The following is a 21,956-nucleotide window of genomic DNA, read 5'->3' on the forward strand; positions in this document are numbered from 1 at the left end:
ATTTGCTGCTGAGAGTTGCATCAGGATGTCTATTTGGATGCGTGACAACACATTATTTCACCGTAAAACATATCAATAAATTAATTGTTTGCAAGTTCCCAGCCCAATTTTGTGCAGCACTAGACAGCATTCTCCCAGATCTTTCCTAGATGTTCCCAGGCACTGGGGCAAGTGCAGGACAGAGAATGGTCATGAAAGCAATTGGGAGGCAGCCATCCTCTTCTGGAAGACAAGAGAGATTAGCATATGGATGCAAGCCATGCTGTAGTGCCTGTGCAATCAGATAGCAGGACCTGACACTATTTTTGTTTTTCCTTTTCTCTCTCTCTTTTTTTTTTTAATCTAATCTAACTATAAAGATGGTTATTTGTATGATAAACACCAGACAGGAATAAAACAGGTGGCTGCCTAGAGTTGTAGCTACAGATCTTCTCTCCCTGCAGGCACAAAGACTGTGCACTCTAAGGGAAAAGGCAACACCAGAGGCCAAAAGAAATGAAGGAATGAAATAAAACCAAACTGGCTCATCTCCTCTTTCAAATTGTTTTCTCCTTCTTCAGTTTCCAGGAGGGTTGTTTGCTTGTGTTTCCCAACCTACTATCAAAGGACTAAGGCAAAATTTGGAGACAGTGATTCTGTTCAGAATTCCCAAATTCCTCCGAGCACACAGTCTCCATGAAAAGATCAAGAACAGAATGATGCTTTGAAGACTGCTCAGTTATTGTCACATGCAGAGTGTTGCTGTACAAACTGATGGAAAGCCTAGGGCCAGCCCCAGCTTCAGTCACAACCGTATTGAACCTATTCCATGCATTCCGTGCCAGAACACAGTCCTTCATATCAATTAGTGTTAAACACATAGCAACAGATGCATCCTCTCAGCATCTTTCTCAGTCAGGATGAGGAACTGTTGAAATACACAAAAATCCTACCGCAACAATTTGCTTTGGGAGCATCTCATGTAAGCCCATTTCTGTTCTGTTACATGTAGCAAGATGTTTGACTTCCAGAAGGATACTTAATTCCATAAAAACAAGTGAAAACCATTCCCTGCCTGATTACCTGTCATTTTTTGAACAATTTTAATTCTTCCACTAAATTACATTATGGATGTCTGATATTGCAATGTAATGTAATTTAGTTAGATGTTCACTCCTCTTCTTGATCTCACACAATTCTCCCCAAGATTTGTCCTCTTGACCATAACTTTTCAACCATACAGTGAAGTGTACACACTAATTTTATCTACTGTACCGAGCACTGCAGAGCTATGGTTGCAGCAAAATAAACAACATCAATTAAATTATTTCCTCTCATGTCACACTGTAAACTTCATAAACATGTAAATTCAAAAATCTCCATAAACACTTTGGTATTATGAATCACTGCAGGGTATCACAGCTGGTTACCTGCAGAAATTGTGTCTGGAATCTAGTTCATCATTTACAGGCAGGCAGCAGATGTTAAAGAAAAGTGGTTCTTTGAATCATCCCAAACACAAAATAAAGCAAGAGAATCAGCAAGAAACATAGCCAGCACTAGACTTTGTTTGCATCTGCTTGATACAATTTCAAGGTTTTGAATTTTGTTAGTGGATCTATACACATGGTTGGGAGAGATCATTCTGTACTTCCTTTGTTCGTGACAGTATTGCTCTCGGGCTTGATTCTGACTGTGTCTCAGGGACTCTTTCACATGTATCAACACCTACAAAGCTGCTACCTATACTCTTGCCCAGAAACAGCACTGAGTTAAATTAATATTTTATGGTCATGTGTCCACTTTAATCCAAGACTGTCAAAAAAAGCCTGTAACAGCTGGTTGCCTAATCCTGCTGTGAAATAGTTGTGTTTTCCCCGTCTCTATTTTCATCCATCTCTTCTGTTTAAAAGAGCCCTTTTGGTTTATAATGCTATTTGACAAACAACTGAATCTTTGACCCAGCAATGGCAAAACTTGTGTCTTACTATGATGGATTATGATCTGGCTGTTTGCCCATTCCCATACTAGGTTCAGAGTATTTTATTTAACATTCCTGTTACCCAGTGCTCAGTCTGTGGAAGCTGTGGCCTGTCAAACACCACCTCATATGCATCTCATATTTACAAGAAATAGGTGGCAGAAGGTCTATTTTTTGATATATGGTTCAACTACAGAGCTCTTTCTGAAAGAAAACGCTGCGGAGACTCTCTGAAATCCTCCCCATGCTACAATACCACAGCACCACAGGCTGTAGGGGAATGAGGGAATTCACCCTCTAATTTTAGAAACCTGCTTCTAACAGTTATCTTTATCTGTATTTTCCCTTCTCTTATGAATGCTTACCAGGCAACATTTTGTAATGAAAAAACTTTTAATTGAACTTTTGGTTTCCCATAGAAAAGAGAAGGAAAAGAAGAGAAAAGAAGAGAAAAGAAGAGAAAAGAAGAGAAAAGAAGAGAAAAGAAGAGAAAAGAAAAGAAAAGAAAAGAAAAGAAAAGAAAAGAAAAGAAAAGAAAAGAAAAGAAAAGAAAAGAAAGGAAAAGAAAGGAAAAGAAAGGAAAAGAAAGGAAAAGAAAGGAAAAGAAAGGAAAAGAAAGGAAAAAAGAAAAGAAAAGAAAAGAAAAGAAAAGAAAAGAAAAGAAAAGAAAAGAAAAGAAAAGAAAAGAAAAGAAAAGAAAAGAAAAGAAAAGAAAAGAAAAGAAAAGAAAAGAAAAGAAAAGAAAAGAAAAGAAAAGAAAAGAAAAGAAAAGAAAAGTCTATTGCTAAATGTTTTATAGAAAAATTGTAAAAAGAAATAACTGTAAATTTATCCCAGCAATGTCTTATTCTGTTGATTAGTTTCACTGCACAATGCTTAGACAATCTGCAATAGGCATTTGGCAATAAAATAAAATAAAATAAAATAAAATAAAATAAAATAAAATAAAATAAAATAAAATAAAATAAAAGGAATACTGTCCAGTTATTTAAAAGAGAGGTTTTAGAAAAAGACCATATCAGGTAGACACAGGTGGATACCAATAGCAGCAGGGGACTCAGAAATGTGAAAGCTACATGTAACTGCTCTGAATCAGTAAAAGTGTCAGACAGAACAATTGCATTTGAACCTGACCTATTTCTTACCACTATCAGCCTAGTACATCAGCCTAGTCTCCTCCCTAGAGAGGAGGAGAGGAAGATTTAGGTCAGGTATTTATGACCTGAAACAATAGGCTACAGGAATGGGGAAGGAGAAAGCATCCACTTTTTTACTGTAAAAAATTCTGATGATATTCTTCATTAAATAAACATTATATATTATGATAAATAAACCATGCTTCGTGACTGTGATGGATAGTTGGGCATTTATTGATTCTAATATTCACTGAATCTGGCTGACGAAGCCTCAAGCCAAATGCTTACAGAATGAAATCTTCCACTTACCAGCTAGTAGCTGACCTTGGCATGTCTCCAAGATGTCAGTGGTGACATTTTCTTCCATTCTGTTATTGTGCTAAGGTTTGCCCACAGGAGAGATGGTTCTTACTTGCTGATTCCCATAACTAGGAAATTTGCAGTTCCAAGACAAAGTAGCAGCATCACCATGTAAACAATGCTAGGAGTTGCAAATTCTACTCCAACATAATCTCAGATAAAAACTAATGTGTGTGATGTTCAGTGAGTATTTGGAGACTATCTCACAGAACCGCAGGCTGATGGTGATCTCTTATGAATGTAGGGAAGGCTCAAAGAATCCCAGTGTAGCTTTCAAAAACACATTAGGGATTACAGATAAGATCTTCAGCTTCTGTAGATCACAACTGTTCCTCCAGTTGGATATGGATGGGGCACTGAGCAACCTGATCTAGCTGTAGATGTCCTGTTCATTGCCAAGGGATTGGACTAGATGATCTTTAAAGGTTCCTTTGAACTCGAGTGATCCTATGATACCATGATTTTATGATTTCTAATATGTATATACCACATTTATCTGCATATATATAATAGATGTAAAATGAAGATTATTTTTTCATCATTAATATCTATCATGTTCTCCTAGGGCAATTCTTTTTTTGCTGTTACAGACTTACCTTAGTTATGCATGCTTCATTTAAAAAAAATGACAATGCCTGACTTGCTCCTATACATAAGTAACAGCAATGATGATGACAAGATCTAAACATCTTTGCACTATTTGTTCTACTACCTCACTTTTGGATCTATCACCCTGTATTGCCTTGGCCATGTTTCATAAATGTGTATCATATATCTTATAATTTGAAGAACTGAAAAAATAACATGCTGCTCTCATTTCCTCTAGCTTTTCTCTCAGTTAATGTTGTGAAATGAACTTCTCTGAACTGGGTACTGTTTTTCCCTCTCAAAGAAAGGTCATGCTCGTTCATCATCCCTATGGCCTCCACAGTTCTCAAAAAGGAATAAAAATTTAGATTTTATCTGAAGGAATGAAGAGTGCTTTCTTTCGGTGAATAGAATACTTGCAAAGCACCTGAAACCATCTGCAACAAGATTTGATCTGTGATTTGAAATATGGAGATTCCATGGTTACCTTAGGTTTTAATTTCATACAATCATAGAATTATTTGAGTTGAAAGGAATGTCTAAAGGTCATCTAATTCCAGTCCCCTGCAATGAGCAGTGCACCACCAGATAGATCAGGTTGTTCAGAGCCCCATCCAGCCTCACCTTGAAAGTCTTCAAGGTCAAGGCATCCACCACATCCCTGGGCAACCTGTTCCAGTGCTTCTTTACCCTTACTGTAACAAACTTTTTACTTGTATCCAACTTTTTAATCTTGATTATTTATTTGTCATGGGTTGCCCTTCATTCTCCTTCCATTAGGATTTCCTTTTTTTGGTTTTTGTTTTTTTTTTTTTAAATCTTTTTTTTTCTGGGTGTCCTCTATACTTAGCAGCCCATTCTTCTTAGTCACAGAGCTCTCTCATGTATTTTTCCTACTTTTCATAAGCAGTTGGTATCTTAAAAATAATTTTACTTTTCATTTCTGGCTTCCCCCTTTATCTGGAGTATTTCTTTGCCTTCTGTTCCGTAGAAAGATCACCATTCTTCTGAATTTTATTTCTGTAACCTTTAATTTTTTTCCACATCATTACTCTACTGGCTTGCTGTACTGTCTAATGCAGTCCACACAGTGGCAAAACACCAAGCCTCTTCTCCCTGTAAATGTATTTTCCATCTGGCGTGTTCATTGTGTATCATCTTTCATTTCTGGACACAGGTACTGAGCAGCAAGTGGAATGATGTTACCTTAAAAATCTTTCCAAATATGTTGTTATTAAACAACTCCGACCTAAGGACAAAAATTCCAGTTCTGTACACTGATCTTAAAAATACTGTTTTATTTGGGAAATAAACGTGTTCTTAATATTTATGTTGCTATATTTTTGAACAAAATGCATGCATTTATACATACATATACTATATGCACATATACATATATGTAAGGAGACCATGTCTGTGAATGTGTACATGTATTTGTAGATGTGTGTGCACTTTTGTTCATACTAAGGGCTTATAACACTGATCATCACTGATTTCCTTGGGCAGAAAAATACATATTGAAAAAAAAAACAAGTGAACTTTTAAACAGTAAAACCTGAAATAATATCAATTTCCCTACTACATGAATATTAGAGATGTAAAGACACAGACTCTACAGTTTCCTCCAGTAGGTAGTACCTTGCCTTTTTATGCTGCTAGTTTTGTGAAATGTTTCTTCAAGAGGACAAGCCTAGTGCTAAACAAGCCACTGTTCATGAGTAATTCAGAACACCTTCCTTTTCTCTTATTACTTTTTAACGGGGTGAGATTACATTTGGGATCTTGCTTATGCTTGTAGCTTGTGTCTTTCTACTTCCATTACCACACAAATAGCATTCTGAAAAGCAGCAGTAGATTCATTACTAAATTCCTGAGCCACTATTTAGAGTTTATTCAGATTTGATAATTTTAAACATATACACACATTTATATAGAGAGATACATGCTCATGGGTATATGGATATTTTTATGAACATAGAGATATTTAGGTAGATAGAGAGATGTATGAAATAGACTGAAGTCAGTAACTGTGTGAATGAAAATTTGATGTCCATCCCAGTAAATGTAAAAAACATTGTACAGACCATGCAGCAAACCACTTATACTGTCAAGAGATATTTGTACAAGTAAGATCAATAAATACAAGCCTTGCTGCTGTAGAAACAAGAAGTTGTTTGCATGGATTGCCAGCAGTTAGCATGTTTTGTGTGACTATGTTTCAATACCTTGGTCAAACATCAAACATTTGGAGCCTACACAAAGAAAAGTTTCACAAAGGGTAGGTAGGTTGGTCAGAGTTTCTTTTCTGAAATGTTCACAGCAACAGCAGTTGTGGTTAACAGCCTATCCATTCCTGAGCATCTGATCCCTGGTCACCTATGCTGCTGGTAGAGTAGCAGTGTTGGGAACCAGAAGCTGAATAAGCTGTACAGAAATGTGGCTTTGTCCTAAATAGGCATTGCAATGTGCTGGATTCTACTCAGATTCTACTGTCAGAGTTGACTAGATCTAGACAGAGTGCAGAGGTAATTCATACACAGACTGCGCCTTTGAACGCCTACATTTACACTCTGAAATAAAGGTGTTTTGTTATTCAGTTTTGTTGTTGTTGTTGTTGTTTCCCCCCCCTATATGGTACTCATTTTGATTTCCAGGATAAAGTGAGGATCTAGTTACATGCCTTCAGGTATATATCTAGGAAAATATTGTAGTTTAATTTACATACAACCTTATTTTATCCCAAGAAATTGCAGACAAATATTTTCATAGAATCATAGAATCATTGAACCATTAATATTGGAGAGATCAATAAGGTCATCTAGTCCAACCATTAAGCCATGCCTATGACCACTCTAAACTATGTCCCTAAGTGCCATATCTACCTTTTTCTTGAAAACCAGCACGGACAGTGTCTCCATCCCACCCCCCTCAGCCTCCTGTACAGCCTGTTCCAATGACTCAGCAATCTTTCTGAGAATAATTTTTTTCCAGATATCCAACCTGAACCTCCCATGGAGCAACTTGAGGCCATTACTTCTAGACCCATCACTGCTACCCAGAAAAAAAAAAAAAAAAAAAAAAAGGCTCCTTCATGTGATCCTCATGAGAACTGTGTTCCAGACCCTCCATAGATTTGTTGCCCTTATCTGGACATACTCCAGGATGGCCTCTGTGTCTTTCTTGTAGCGAAGGGCCCAAAACTAAACAAGGTACTTGAGGAGTAGCCTCATCAGAGCTGAGTACAGAGTGACAATCACCTCCCTACTCCTGCTGCCAAGACAATTTCTGATACAAGTCAGGATGCTGTTGGCCATCTTGGTCACCTGGGCACAGTGCTGGCTCATTTTCAGCTAGCTGTTGACTAATGCTCCCAGATCCTTTTCCTCTATGCGGTTTTCCAGTCACTTTGCCCCAGGAGAGTAGCAATGTATGAGTTTTTGTAACCAAAATGCAAGACTCAGCACTTGGTTTTGTTGCATGGTCTCAGCCTTTCATTCCAGCCTGTCCTAATCCCTCTGAAGGTCCTTTCTACCCTCAGGCAGATTGATGCTTCCAACTTGGTGTATCTTCAGACTTACCATGGGTACACTCAATCCCCTCATCCAGATTATCATTAAAGATATTAAACAGGGCCCCATGGACTTATTACAGTCCAGGGAGAGTAGTGGGTCACTAACTGTTTCCTCCTGAATTGTAGGGGGTTTATTCTGCTCCCTATCCTTGTCTTTCAGCTTTGGGAACTGAGTACGCCGAGGATAACTGGTCTAACTATTAAAGACAGAAATAAAGAAGAGCCTCAGCCTTTTCCTCACACTCAGTGATAATGTTCCCTGCCACGGCTACTAAAGGTGGAAGATACTCCTTTGTCATCGTCTTGCTGTCAATATATTTGTAAAAATATTTTTATTATCTTTAACAATGGTGGTCAGGTGAAGTTCTTGCAGGACTTTTATCTTTCTAATTTTCAAATGATTCCTAGTACTTTCTCTAAAAATATTTTATAATACAAAATCAGTTACAGATATTTCACATTTGCAAAGCATTTTGAATGTGGAAGCACCTTAATAGCTGATACACGTAATTATTAAAAACTATGAAGTAATTAAAAGAAGAATGACAGCATTACTCAGAAGGTGAAAGTGGCAAATAAATATTTATTTTATGCAGTGCAAGTAATCTCACAGAAGCAAAAAGATTTTGCATAATTACATGGACTCAATCAGCATTAAAATGAATAAGAGTATCCCTCTTGCCTTCATGGCTAGGCTATTTAAAGATCTTTTTCAGTCTGCCACAGCCTTCCTATTAACGATCCAATGATCATTTTGTGTAGAGTGACTGGGATTCTAGATACACAGAATTAAGCAGCCTGTACCATCGTCAAAGAAAACTCTGCCTAACAAGTTCAGGCACATATATGACGTGATTGAGTATCTGTATCTTGCCAAGGTGCTAGTTTAGCACTTGTCTTTCACATCTCACTACTTAGTAACAGGAAAACTGGGATCATCCCTGACTCTGAAATAAAAGAATTATTTTATTCTTTATTCAGAGTATTCCCATTTGTATCTGAATCCTTTATTATTTTGTATTTAATTAGATAATAATTGGGTAAATTGTACAGAAGCAATTTGGAGAATGTTAATCTTCTTACCAGCAGATACCTAAGTATGAGAAATATCTGCACTCCAAAAAGAATGCGTGAATGTGATTTTCTAAAGATAGATGATCTCACAGTGAGGGCAGATGTTTTTGGAATTACTCCCGATGGTGAATTTATATATCCTTGAGCTAGTATGAACCTAACTCTTCCCTCTGCATGGGGAGCATATACATTTAATCCATCATTATGCATGCCTGTCGACCTTGGCACTTCCATCTTACCTTTGCATCACTGAGTATCATAACACCTAAGTCTCTTCAGTGAAGACATTTCATCTATCCTCTTCAATCTGATTGTTTTTGCTAGATAAATAGTTGTATGCCTAAATTGCTCTGTGAATCTAGGTCTCTGTTCTGTAATTCTACACTTGATTTTGGGTGAGAATGTAACTCAAAAGTTCCTTCTTTTCTGTTTTCATTGAAAAGAGTTCAACATCATAGTTTGATGATGTAGTTATTTTTCCTAATTTTAGAAATCTAACTCAAGAGCTGCAGTCACAAAACTGAGTGTGGATTTGTCACAAAAGCATTGAGAGGGACAGGAGGTGAACATTAGTACTTAAGTGGGTTGACAACAGATCCTCAGCAGTTCCAATGAGAGATAAGCTAGTTTATAAAAAATATCCCTTTTGAAGGGATGAATTTTTCACTGCCAGGAAGGTAATCCCTCTTCAGTTCTAGCATTAGGAAAGAATCCCTGCTACTAACCCTATTCTTTCTGTAAGACAACTTTTGTTCTGTTAGTATATTATCTTACATTCACATAGTGTTATTAAAATTATGCAGCATCCTCCGAGTCTCATCAAGGGCAGCACTTTATCAATCAAATGATAATTATAGAAACTTAATAAGGCCAGCCAGGAAACACAAAGAATCCTGATCCACTTGTCAGAAAAGCACCAGATAATTTAGTGCAGCTCAGCCCATTTCTACTCTGCAATCTGATAACCCTATGTTCCATAAATCACCCCATGGCAGGCCAGAGACTTCATTTCTAACTGCTCTGTTGACATCCGAACTTCCCCACAGAGCTGTCATCTGCTGGGTAAGGGAGATTTCCATCACTGCTTACATCTTTGCTTTGCCCATTATTTTTATTTTTCAGTTCTCCTTTTTCCTTAACAGTAAGAAAGCAACAAGCTAAATTTCTTCTTATACTGTAGAAGTTTCATACAAGGAGTTTGATTTTCCAGCCCTCCTGTCAGAGTATTCCCATTTGTATCTGAATCCTACAAATTATGGACTTTTTCTATTTGAAATGCAAGGCCATAGTGATAACAGAAGATACAGTGTATCAGAAACAGAGTCAAAGAACCCTAGGGGGTGGAAGGGACCTCTGGAGATCAAGTTCAACCTCCCTGCTAAAGCAGGTTCCCTACAGCTGCACAGCAGGCTGTGTATAGTACAGCTGTCTCTGTAGAGTCTAGTCAGTGAATGATCTGAGCTCTTACAGTCTAATCTATTACTTCCAATGCATGATAGTAATGCACTCAAATCCCATTATTACCAGATACGATGATGAGCAGGGACTCAACTCTGGGGCCACACAAGAACTATTAGAGAAACTGAGGTCTCATGCAGCTCACAGGGATATTGCTTTCTCTGAATCTTAGTATGAACTTCATAAAACACATGAGAAAGCAATGAGAAGAACCTACTGTTACATTGCTTTGTGACCATCTTTATTTCCCAACAACAAGACCCAACAAAGTGCTGGAGCTTTAAGCAGAGGTTCAGATTTCAACACATTGAATCACAGAATGGCTCAGGTAAGAAGGGACCTCAAAGATCATCTAGTTCCAACCCTGTAGCTGCAGACAGGGTTTCCAACCACAGAAGCAGGCACTCGATCAGGTTGCCAGGCCCCAATCAATGTGGCCTTGAACACCCCTAGGGATGGGGCACCCACGGTCTCTCTGGGTAGCCTGCTCTAGCACCTTTCAGTGAAAAATTTCCCACTAACATCTAATATGTCTCCTCACTTTTAGTTCAAAACCACACCCCCTTATTTTATTACTATCAGAACACGTAAAGTCAGTTTTCCTCCAGTTCATTAGCTCCTTTTAAGTATTGGAAGGCTGCAATGAGATCTTCCTGGAGCCTTCTCTTCTCCAGGCCAGACAAGATACACTGCCTTAGACAGTCTTTATAGGAGAGGCTCTCCAGCCCCCTGATCATCTTTGTGAACATCCTCTTGACCCATTTCAACAGCCCCAGATATTTCTTGTGCTGGGGGCTGCAGGCCTGGAATGAGTTCTCCAGATGGGGACTCATGAGGCCAGAGTAGAGGGTGACAGTTACCTCCCTCTCCCTGCTGGCCACATCTCTTTTGATGCTGCCCACGATACTTTCGGGCTGCAAGTGCATCTTCTCAGGCTTGTCATTTTTCCATCAAGACATGACATTTTATTCATAGCATAATTTCAGTAGCAATGACACAGACTTTATCTTTCTCAATAGCACAAACATGGGTTTTCTTGCACTTACAAACTTCCTTCATCCCACTGTGCATTAAGAAAGAAGCCTTGAAGCTCTCTGCTGTACAATGTGACATCTCAAGAGCAAGAACAAGCATCAGAAAGGATAGTGTCTGATGAAAGGATTCACAAGAAGAAATACAAAGGCTACTGCAAAATACCTGTGATGAAGGACTTTGTCGAAACCTTTGCAAAGCTATCAGCTCCAGCAGCTCTTCATCACAGGGAGGCAACTTGTGAGAATAGTGCACAAGGCATTCTATTCTCTCTCCTCTGCCCTTCCCAGGTATCATGCACTGCTATTAAAGTCAGAGAAGGAAAAAAAAACAATTTAAGCAGCCTTAACACATTTTTTCAGACACCTCTTAATGGCATCTTCAGCAATTACATTTTACTGAAAGCAAAAGATAAGCTGACACAGTTTCCAATATGCCCCTTCATTTTCTTTTTCCCTTGTGCTGGCAAGTTTTGACAAGTCACAGCTGTTGGTCGAGGATACTGAAAAGGGAGAAGGAGATAATATGCAAATTTACACAGCAGCATTGAACAGTGAAACGAAGCACATTTCATTTACATTTTAAAACAAAGTACATTTTTAGGAGTGAGTATGTTACATTTCTGTAGGTCTGTTTACTGCTGTCTCTGGTTTAAGTTTTCCTGATATAGAATATTTTGTTGTTGTGACTGCTCTTCGGTATTTCATTCCATTCCTCTTTAGGTATGAAACAATTAAAGCTTGACTTCAGGATCTCTGTCCCCAGATACAGTGTATATCTTGGCATGTAAAACCTTCCATTTGGAAATTTACAATTATAATTGTGAGCTCATTGCAGAGCTCCAGGAAAGTATTATACTGAATGTGAAATAGCTGGAATTTTGTTGATTTTTTTTCCTAAATAGGTTGAATACAGAAGCATATTTGGGATAGAACACTTGGACTTGAGCCATTGTTCCAGCAGGACTGGTATACCTGGGACAGAACAGCCTCCAAAATTTAAAAATAGTTTTGTTTTGCTTTTTCACATAAGTTTAGCATTTTTACCTTAAAGAATTGTTTCAATATCCAAGCTACCACATACAGAATGGCAAGAAGGCCAATGATTCTATTCACACAACTTAACTTCTGCTGAAGTAGTAGTCAAAGAAATCAGTTCAAGTCTCTTATACTAGTTCTGGTAATCAATTCATTAGTGACTTAACTTCAAAAATATCCATACAAATTACTGACTTTAAAACATTACTGAGGTCATCATTCATTTTGGCTGGTTTCTTTAGAAGTCCCATGTGGAAATACGAACAGCAATGTGATACCAAATACTGATCAATGCTTTTCTGGGATGCAAGATCTGTGCCCTACTTCCTTGAATGCATATCACTTTTTCTAAAGGTTACTTGAATAATATCTGAGACAGAAATTTTTGGTTTTGTTTATTTTGTTTTCAGCAGATGTCTGTCATTTATCTATCTGCAATATTTATAAGATGCTGTAAATGAAAGTATACTCTTAATTCTATAATGAGTTTGTAACTTTTGAAGACTCTAGATATTTTAAATAAATGGACAGATAACTAGCAATATTAACGAGTGGCCAAGAAGCTCAAAAGCATTTGGCAGAGAACTGACACTATTAAGTGCTATCAGTCACCAGCTGACTTTTCTCAGTAGAAAAAGTTCCAGCAAAGCACTGGAACAGGTTGCCCAGAAAGGTGGTGGAAGCCCCATCCTTGGAGACATTCAAGGTCAAGTTGGACAGGGCTCTGAGTGACCTGATGTAGCTGTGGGTATTCCTGTTCATTGCAGAGAGCTGAACTAGATGACTTATAAAGGTCTCTTGCAACTCAAATGATTCTGTGATTCTATGATTTTATTTTATATAATTTTTAATTTTTCTCATTTCATTTATACTTCATTTCAAAGCTAGTAGATTTGGGGAAAAAAAGAAAAAAAAAAAAAAAGATCTGTGCAATCCACGGTTTCAAGAGTTAAAGGTACAGTACTGTAGAAATAGAATAAACATTTGGCAATCATAGAGCTGAGAACACCAACATCCATTTAACTTGGGATACAATGACTCTTTCTTAATAAGGAAAGGGAAATGGATTTTCAAATTACAAGACAGAAGGCTGAAATCTGTATATGAAAATTGAAAACATACAAAAAACTTCCTTCTTACACTATATTTTTCTACCCGTATGTTCCAGGCCTGTTTCAAACTAAATGGGATAGAACTGATATTCTGAATTCCTTCGTTATCTTACATATGTAAGTTCATGTTAACATTTTTATTTTCCTTAGTAGTTTCCTTCTCTATTTTTCAAAATAAATAATGCTTCTGATAGCCTTACAATTCAGTAACTCCCACATTAGAAAGCAGAGTGTTTATAGTACATTTAAGCTGTAGAAGAATGCCAGGAACTATATATTAATTTAAATTGAAAGAAGTTTCACAAGTGACAAGCACTGCAATCCTTCCCATTCATTTTAATATGCACCAAAATATTATGGCTCCAAATCTCAACATTACCTCCATGTATCTCCTATATATCACCTCTCATAGCAGAAAAAAAAATGTAAGTAGCACATTCTTAGTCCAAGAAAAAAACATATTTTGCAAATACTTTTCTAAAGCTCTTCTGATAATTCCAAAATATTTTATGTCAAAGAAAAAATGAAAGGCAATTCATAGAACTGACAGAAGAATTCAAATCTTGCTTATTTCTGAAAAGCTTTGAACCCAAAATAATCAACTCCCCACAGTTTGCTATAATCTTATGTGGTATTCTCAGTATCTCTTCCTAAATTTGTTCCATATTCAAGTCTATTAAATATTCACTAGATCAAGTGCTGCAACATAAATAAGCCCTTTGGGAGTACAGTTGGCCAGGATACATAGTCATTCCTGCTTGTATTGACTTTCTGCCTATCTATCTGGTATCCTGGCTAAGAAGAGTAACCATGAGGCATAAATACAGAGGATATATATATATATATATTTTGCAAATGTCAATTTAATGAATGTCAGTATCCTTCAAAAATTTGTATTGAATTATTTTCAGCAATTGCAAATGCACTGCTGTTTTTTTTTTTTTTTTTTAATTTAACCAGAATTATTCAGTTAGTTTAAATTCAAGATCCTCTGAAATGGCATTATTTAGTAAGTACTGAATTAATCTAAGCTTCATTGTTTTCACTCCTTTATATATGAATCAAATGTTAATGCTTTTTTACTTCACATTTTTAAAAAGTTAGAAATTAAACAGAATGGCTCTAAGTACTAAAAAGAGATTGGAAAAAAAATAAATCTAAAGGGTTCTACAGGGAAACTGGTTAACAGAGGAAATGATGTAATAACATGTTAAAGGAAGATTAAGATTTTATAGGTCAAATTCTTAGATAAAATTTTCCATTTTATCACAAGAAGCAGATAAATGCAGTCCATTTTAGAACACAGTTTATTATCATCTTGTGGCAAAATAAATGTCGGTTTGTAAAAAGGAAATATCTCAGTGTGCAATAATATACAAGAGCTGCTCTGAAAGTAATGCCTTATGTTTCAGTATGTTGGTCCACAAGGTCAGAGATGGATGTTGGTGCTACAGCAGTAGAGGCTGAACCTTCCCACCAATATTCCATTACATTTTGTTGCCGTGCGACAAATGGCAGCAGTCTGCCAGAATGGTGTCTGACTTTAAAGTGAGTATGAAGCAAAGATGTGGAATTCAATTTCTCCATGTGGAAAAAATGGCACCTATTAACATTCATCAACATTTACTGAATGTTTGTAGGGATCAAACAGTGAATGTGAGCACAGTGAGGTGGTGGGTGATGCATTCCAGCAGTGGCAACAGCAACAGTGGATCACCTCCACTGGTGCAGATTTTTGTGATTGTAGCATGCAGGCTTTTGTTCATCACTGGTGAAAATATGTAGCTAATCGTCGTGATTATGTTCAAAAAGAGTGTTCTGTGACTGAGAATGTTCTTTATCAAAATAGTGTTATTGTTCCCTTTGTATCTATTGCAGTTTCCATGGAAATAAATATGAGGCATTACTTTTAGAGCAACCTATGCATACTACATTAGGGGCACAGGGTCTTATTTGTTTATAATTGAAACAAACTTAACATATTTGTCTTTAGAGGTATGATAGTAAAAAAAAAAAATTACAAACATCTATTTTTGCAATTGCTAAATCTAATTGAATACAAAACCACATTAAAATAGTTTAATCAGGAGGTCTATTTATTCATAAATAGCTATAGCTTCATGTGTCTGTAATTCATTTGCCAACTTCTCTGTCAGGTTTTCTCAAAGGACCACAGTTCTCCCTCCTTCTTTGTCAATTTCAGACCATGGTTTATGATGGGATGTGTTGTGCTTGGAAATTCCAACTAAACAGACACAAGCATCCATTAGGTGCTTGAAGAAAAAACTTGGATAACACTATTTGTATTGTGCAGACTGAACAAGTTGTTTGTTCTTGTGGTTTTTTTTGTTTGTTTGTTTGTTTTTTAACATGAGGAAAATTTATAGAAAGCAGATTCCTACTAAAATGTTATCTGGATTATGCTAGTCAGAACTCACACACCGTTCTAAGGATGTTAACTGTGACTATCCTTCACTAAAGATGTAGGACATTTTCTTTCTACTCTGATAACAGCAGATGCTTAGCTAAACTCTTGTTAGTAAAAAGCTAAGGCAGCACAACAGAGGGCAGATATCAGAGTCATGTGGTTAATTAAACTGACAGCTATCTCAACTAACTTCATATATTCCAACTAATTTTTATAATGCTACTCCCCTGTGCTGCTCTGGAGAAAAGGAGGTAGAAGTAAAGGAATGAAGTTGGGCCTGGGAAGCAGGGATGGGGAGAAGGCTTCTTTGTTTCTCATCACTGAAATGTACTCTATTTTGTAATAATTTAATTTTACCCCAAGTTGAGTCTGCTTTGCCTGTGACTGCAATTGGGAAGTGGTATCTCTGTCTTTATCTTGACCCATTAACCTTTTTGTCCTATTTTATCTCCCTGTATTCTTAATGAAGGGACAGTTTGTTGGACCTTGAACTTTTTCCAAGGTTAACCCAGCATGGCTCTTCTTCATGATCCACATTTTTAACACTGTAAGACTGTAAATCTAATCTTACTGTTGCTGTCAATAATTATCCAGATACCAGACTATATGTTATGCCAGATTAAAGAAAAAAAGAAAACTTTATTTTTCCTTCTTAGGTAAAAACAAAAATAGATTTTTTGCGTACGTAAGGGGTATGGAAGGGGGTACCTAAAAATAATGAGTTTTAAACTATGAAACTATTTTGGATCTCATGCTGGAAGATGTTTTGGAAAAAAAAAAAAACAAAATAATGTCTAATTTGTGGATGTTACTGCCATGCTATACAAAGGTTCTACTAAAAATTTGGCTGATTTTTCAAAGCTTAATGGCCTTTTGCATTTGAACACTCTCATTCAGTACTTTAGAGAACTGTAGTATCATACAAATGAGAAAATGGATCTATATCTTTCAGTTGCAAAACCTAGAGATTTCTTCTAGCTGTCCCTTGTTGGCATATGTACTTAGTCTGGGTACAGCAGCCCCATGCAAAGGGACACAAAAAGATGTATGTCATGTAACCAGTCATGAGTGCAACTAAACATGGTTAAATCATTAGCATGACCAGTGAAGTTCTCTATCTTTAGTAGAGAAGGTACCTACCTTGTTGGGTTGGAGTCACAAGTAGGATAGCTTTGAGAAGGCATCTAGATTTGTTCCTGGAACAAACTGTATCACTTAAAGAAACAGACACAATGTAAATTTTTGTGAAAATAAAGAATTTGAACTCTGAAAGGATTCTATTTATTATGTGACAAAATCACGGTCTCTAATGTCAGCAGAAAGAGAGCCTAAACAGCTTTTGTAAAGCTGACTGCAGGCTGTAGACTCCATTTTTCAAACAACAACCCCACAGGGATCCCTGGATACCAAGTCACAGCTCCTAGAGAATGGAATAAAAAGTGTCATAACTCTGAAAGGACTTTCATAAATCATTTAGAAGATGTGGAAGTAGGGGACAAAATGTGCTAACTACAGAGCTCGGGCCACAGTAAGAAGCAACAGTCAGCTCCAGGGTGGATAACGACACAAAACTGTCTGAACTTACACAGATTAATGTGATGAGTAATGAACCATGGCTGCACACATGCATACACAGTGTAGACCCAGCTGTTTAGTGAGGGTTTTCATTTAACAGCAGCTCTATTTTCCATCAAGTATTACACAGATCCCTTATGAGCAAGGAATACTACATGATGTGTTCCTTGGACTCCACAGGCCCCTAGCATGGCAAAAACAAAGTGTGATGTGTTGTTTCTTCCATCAGGTTCAGGTATGAAAACCACAGATATGTCACAGAGGCAATTTGAGGACTTCCATTCAAAAAAGCATTTGAGGCTTTCCATTCTAGCTGTGCAGAGCTGACTGCCAAAACAGTCATCTCCACAGTAGTCTTCACAAGGTTGAATTCTCACCCAGGGAGTAGAGGTCATTCAGAGAATCACATTGTTCTGAAAAGCACATTCAACAGGAAGTGACAGGAATACTTTAGTACAGAATTGCCAATTTACAGAATTCACTGAAATTAAAATGCTTGTGGAAAAGTAACAGGAATAAGAATCTCCGTGTGAGTTTTCACCCTTCATTTAGCCTAATTTTTTTGGAAAAAAAATTCAGCTGCAAGTGTACCATGTTAATCCCTGTTGACCATCTCAGGTTCTTGTATTTTTAGAAGAATTAAAGAAACTGCACGTGATGCAGTTGACAAAAAAAATATATTTTCTTTGTCGTGTTTTGATTTCCAGATGAAAGTGAAGTACAGTTTAGCATTACATTGTTTTTCATTTCTAACCTCTTCATATTTGAGGTAAACATTATCACAGTAGCTTAGCATTGCCTAGAGCTGTTGCAGTGGACATTCTAAGTGAATAATTACTAATTTATTCCATTTCTGGGATTAAGAAAACCTCCAAGGAACTACTATGTCAGCCAAACAGTTCAGTTGAATTTTTAGTAAGGGATAATCTGATGTCACAAGTCTTGATCACAGAGAGCGTGGGCTGGCAGAATAGCTTGCCTTGTTCATGAACTGGGTGGAGGGAGGGAAATACTGCCTTCATTAAAAGGTCGCTTTCCACTCAAATTATGGAAGTACTGACCTAGTACCACAAATTCATATCCTGTGCAGCTGGAGATACTTGGAAGAACTAGAAATAGTTAATGTTCTTCTAAGGAAATGAGGAAAATTTGAAAGATTATAATGAAAAAAAAGATTAGCTAATAAATGAATATAATGAATATAGGTCGGTTTGATGGAAACAATGTCAAGCAAGAGTAAAACTGAGAGTCGTATAATACATCTACATAACAGACAGATAAGTTACAGGTGCTTCACAGCTAAGTGGAAGATGATCCATCTATTAAGTTACCTATTAACTGAAGCTAAATGCTTGAAGAGATTCACTCTACAAGGAAGCTGAGTCTGGATTAACTGATGAGATCTTGAAATCTTGGACTGACTTAGTACTTCCAAGTACGAATTTCTGAGATATGGACAAGGAATAATAGGGCAAACAATTGTGTGCCTAGTGAAGCACAATGCAGTATGAGATCTCTGAAGTTCAGCTTAGGTCAGTGAACAGTCTTCAGGACTTAATTTCAAGGAAAATATGGCCATGTGCCCTGTCTGACCTACTAAAACTTTCTGTACAAAGATTGTAAGACATCACTCAAAGTTAGAGTAACTATATCAACTGTATTATTCAATCTCAAAAGTCTGTTCATGACCAGTCCCATAATCTAGGAACAGACATATTCGGGGTAAGAAAAATGTCTACTGTTATTCTGTGCTTTATAATATGTGAAGGTATGTCCACTTTTATCATTTGTGAGTTTCAGTGTTTTTCCTCTGATAGACCGGCCGCCTCATTATGAGATGCATCCCAGAGTCCCGAGAAAACTGGCTAATGCAGTCATCAAACCACTTGGTGATATTGTAGTCTGATCAAGTGTTTGGTCTGATCAAGTGGTTGGTAACCCTTCCCAAGGCAGGGGGGTTGGAACTAGATGATGTTTGAGGTCCCTTCCAACCCAAGCCATTTTAGGATTCTATGACACCAAGCTGTGTGGTCGACATGCCTGAGGGACTTAGACACAGAGACCTAGACAGGCTTGAAGAGTGTATCCAAGTGTATCTCATTAGGTTCAATAATGCCAACTGCAAGGTCTTGCACCTAGGTCATGGCAATCCCTGCTATCAGTACAAGCTTGGTGGATTATAGATTTCCAGAGGAGTAAAATAGATGCACCAAGTAGCATTCCCAGAGAGCTTCATACTACATGAAAGACCAGTAAGTTTAATTCTTAATCATGCAAAACAAACACACAAGCAAAGAAGCTGACAAATAAATAAATATGCATACATTTTGAATTATTTATTCCCTGTAAATATGAAGCCATGAATTACCCTATGTATTATATCCATGTAACAGCCACCTGTATAACTGCTTTCATTCTTGCTACTAGTACTAAAGTCATAACAGTATATGCAAGTGCATTTTCTTTCAGACTGAAATCTGAAGTCATCAGTGAAAACCACTATGTAAGATATCATTTTCTAATTACATTCTATTTGGTTCAAACATATTCCTGGTATACATAGAAGTGCTGACCTTAGACCTTTGAAACAGATCTGCAGGAAGTTGAATTTTATTCAGTTTTATTCTATTATTTATATTCTATTCAGTTCTATTCTATATTTATTTTATTCAGTTTATTCTACCTTAAGAGGATTTTTCTATTTGTTTTTCTTTGTTTTTCTTTTTTGTTTGTTTGTTTCAGTTTGTGAGATGTTTTCATTTGTTTGTTTGTTTCTTTGGTTTGCATTCTTTTTGTTGTTTTCTTTTTCTCCAAGCATTTTTAGCATTCTTGTCCTGATTTCCTGAAAATACAAAGTTTATGACATGAGTTTGTCACTTCTCTGCTTATTAATACTGTTTGACCAATTACTTTGGGATTCAATTGTTACTTTTAAGTACACTGAAGAGATGAGTATAAACTACAATACAGCTAAGATATATTTTTAAAAATTGGTGGCTCTATAGGGTAGAGACCTTATTATTGTCCCCGCCGAGAGAAATAGGGTGATAATTCATCCCTTATTCTCTTAGTTTGTCCAAATGATGAGAGATCTGCTGCTTAGCCATGTATAGCCACTAAATACAAGGTAGTCCTGAATTACTCACAGTACTGCTACCAGTTCAACAGCTGTAGGTCAAAAAGACATATAAAGAGGATATAGAAGAAATTGACAGATTTCCTCTAGACATATAAATATTTGACATTTCAGCTAGTGACTTCCAGCAACCAGCTGGGATAATGAATTTGCGATAGAATCCAGGAATTCAATTCATTTAACATGTAACTTCAGCAGAAATGTTTGTCCTTGATGTAATCAATCCCATTTGGGATTCCAGAGAATAATGGCTTCATTCACTACATATTTACATTCCCATTAATTTTTGTTTTAAAATTTATTGCAAAAAATCTGGAGGCATATCGAAAACAAAACAGTAACAAAGGAATCATCAAGAATTCTCATGAAGTGGGAGAATGTTAGGCAATTTCTTCTAGGATTTGTCTTGGTCGTATTAGAATTTGCACGAACTGTGGTTTTAATTAGCAGAAAATGTCAATGGGCTATTCACACATGTTATGTGTCTTGCTAGTGATTTTGCATGCACGTATAATGAAATAATGCAACCAGAAGTCTTCTGAAACTTTCATGTGTTATGATTAAGCTTATGTCACATGAAATTTAGTTCCACACATCTGTGGAGAAACATCTTCATAACATTTTATGAACAAACACTCCCTTAAAACAAAACATGCAGACTTCTTCCAGGTTGCCAAGTGATCTTATATCTGTTTCCTTGGAAATGAAAGTGCACGAGGAAAAAGTCACGTCTTGTACAGTGCTTTTTATTATTCTCCAGCTTTACAAAAGCTCTGTTTCTGGAGCCATCATTAGATTTCACAGACAAGCTCAGGAGTAAAGCAACTTAAATACTCCTGCACTAATTCTATCCGTTTCACCACAAACATATCTGTGCTGGGTCCTGTGTTCTGGAAACAACAACACTAGGCAGCACTACAGGCTTGGGGCAGAGTAGCTGAAAGACTGTGTAGAGGAAACTGACCTGGTGGAATTGGTCAATGCTCAGCTGAACATGAGTCAGAAGTGTGCCAAGGTGGCCAAGAAGGCCAGTGGCATCCTGGCTTGTATCAGAAATAGTGCTGCCAGCAGGAGCAGGGATGTGATCATTCCTCTGTACTCAGCACTGGTGTGGTGGCACCTTGAGTACCACGTTCAATTTTGGGCCCCTCACTACAAGAAAGACGTTGAGGCCCTGGAGCATGTTCAGAGAAGGGCAGTGATGCTGTGATGGGTCTGGAGCACAAGTCCTTTGAGGAGTGGCTGAGGGAAATGGGATTATTTAGTCTGGAGAAGAGGGGGCTCAGGGGAGACGTTATAGCTCCCTACAGCTGCCTGAAGGGAGGTCGTGGTAAGGTGGGCGTTGGCCTCTTTTCCTGTGTAACTGGAGATAGAACTGGAGGGACTGGCCTCAAGTTGCACCATGGGAGATTCAGGTTGGACATTAGGAAATAATTATTTTCTGAAAGGGTGGGCAGGCACTGGAATGGGATGCCCAGGGAGGTGATGG

The sequence above is a fragment of the Gallus gallus genome, chromosome 2 (genome assembly GCF_016699485.2).
Source record: "Gallus gallus isolate bGalGal1 chromosome 2, bGalGal1.mat.broiler.GRCg7b, whole genome shotgun sequence".
Taxonomy (NCBI): Eukaryota; Metazoa; Chordata; class Aves; order Galliformes; family Phasianidae; genus Gallus; species Gallus gallus.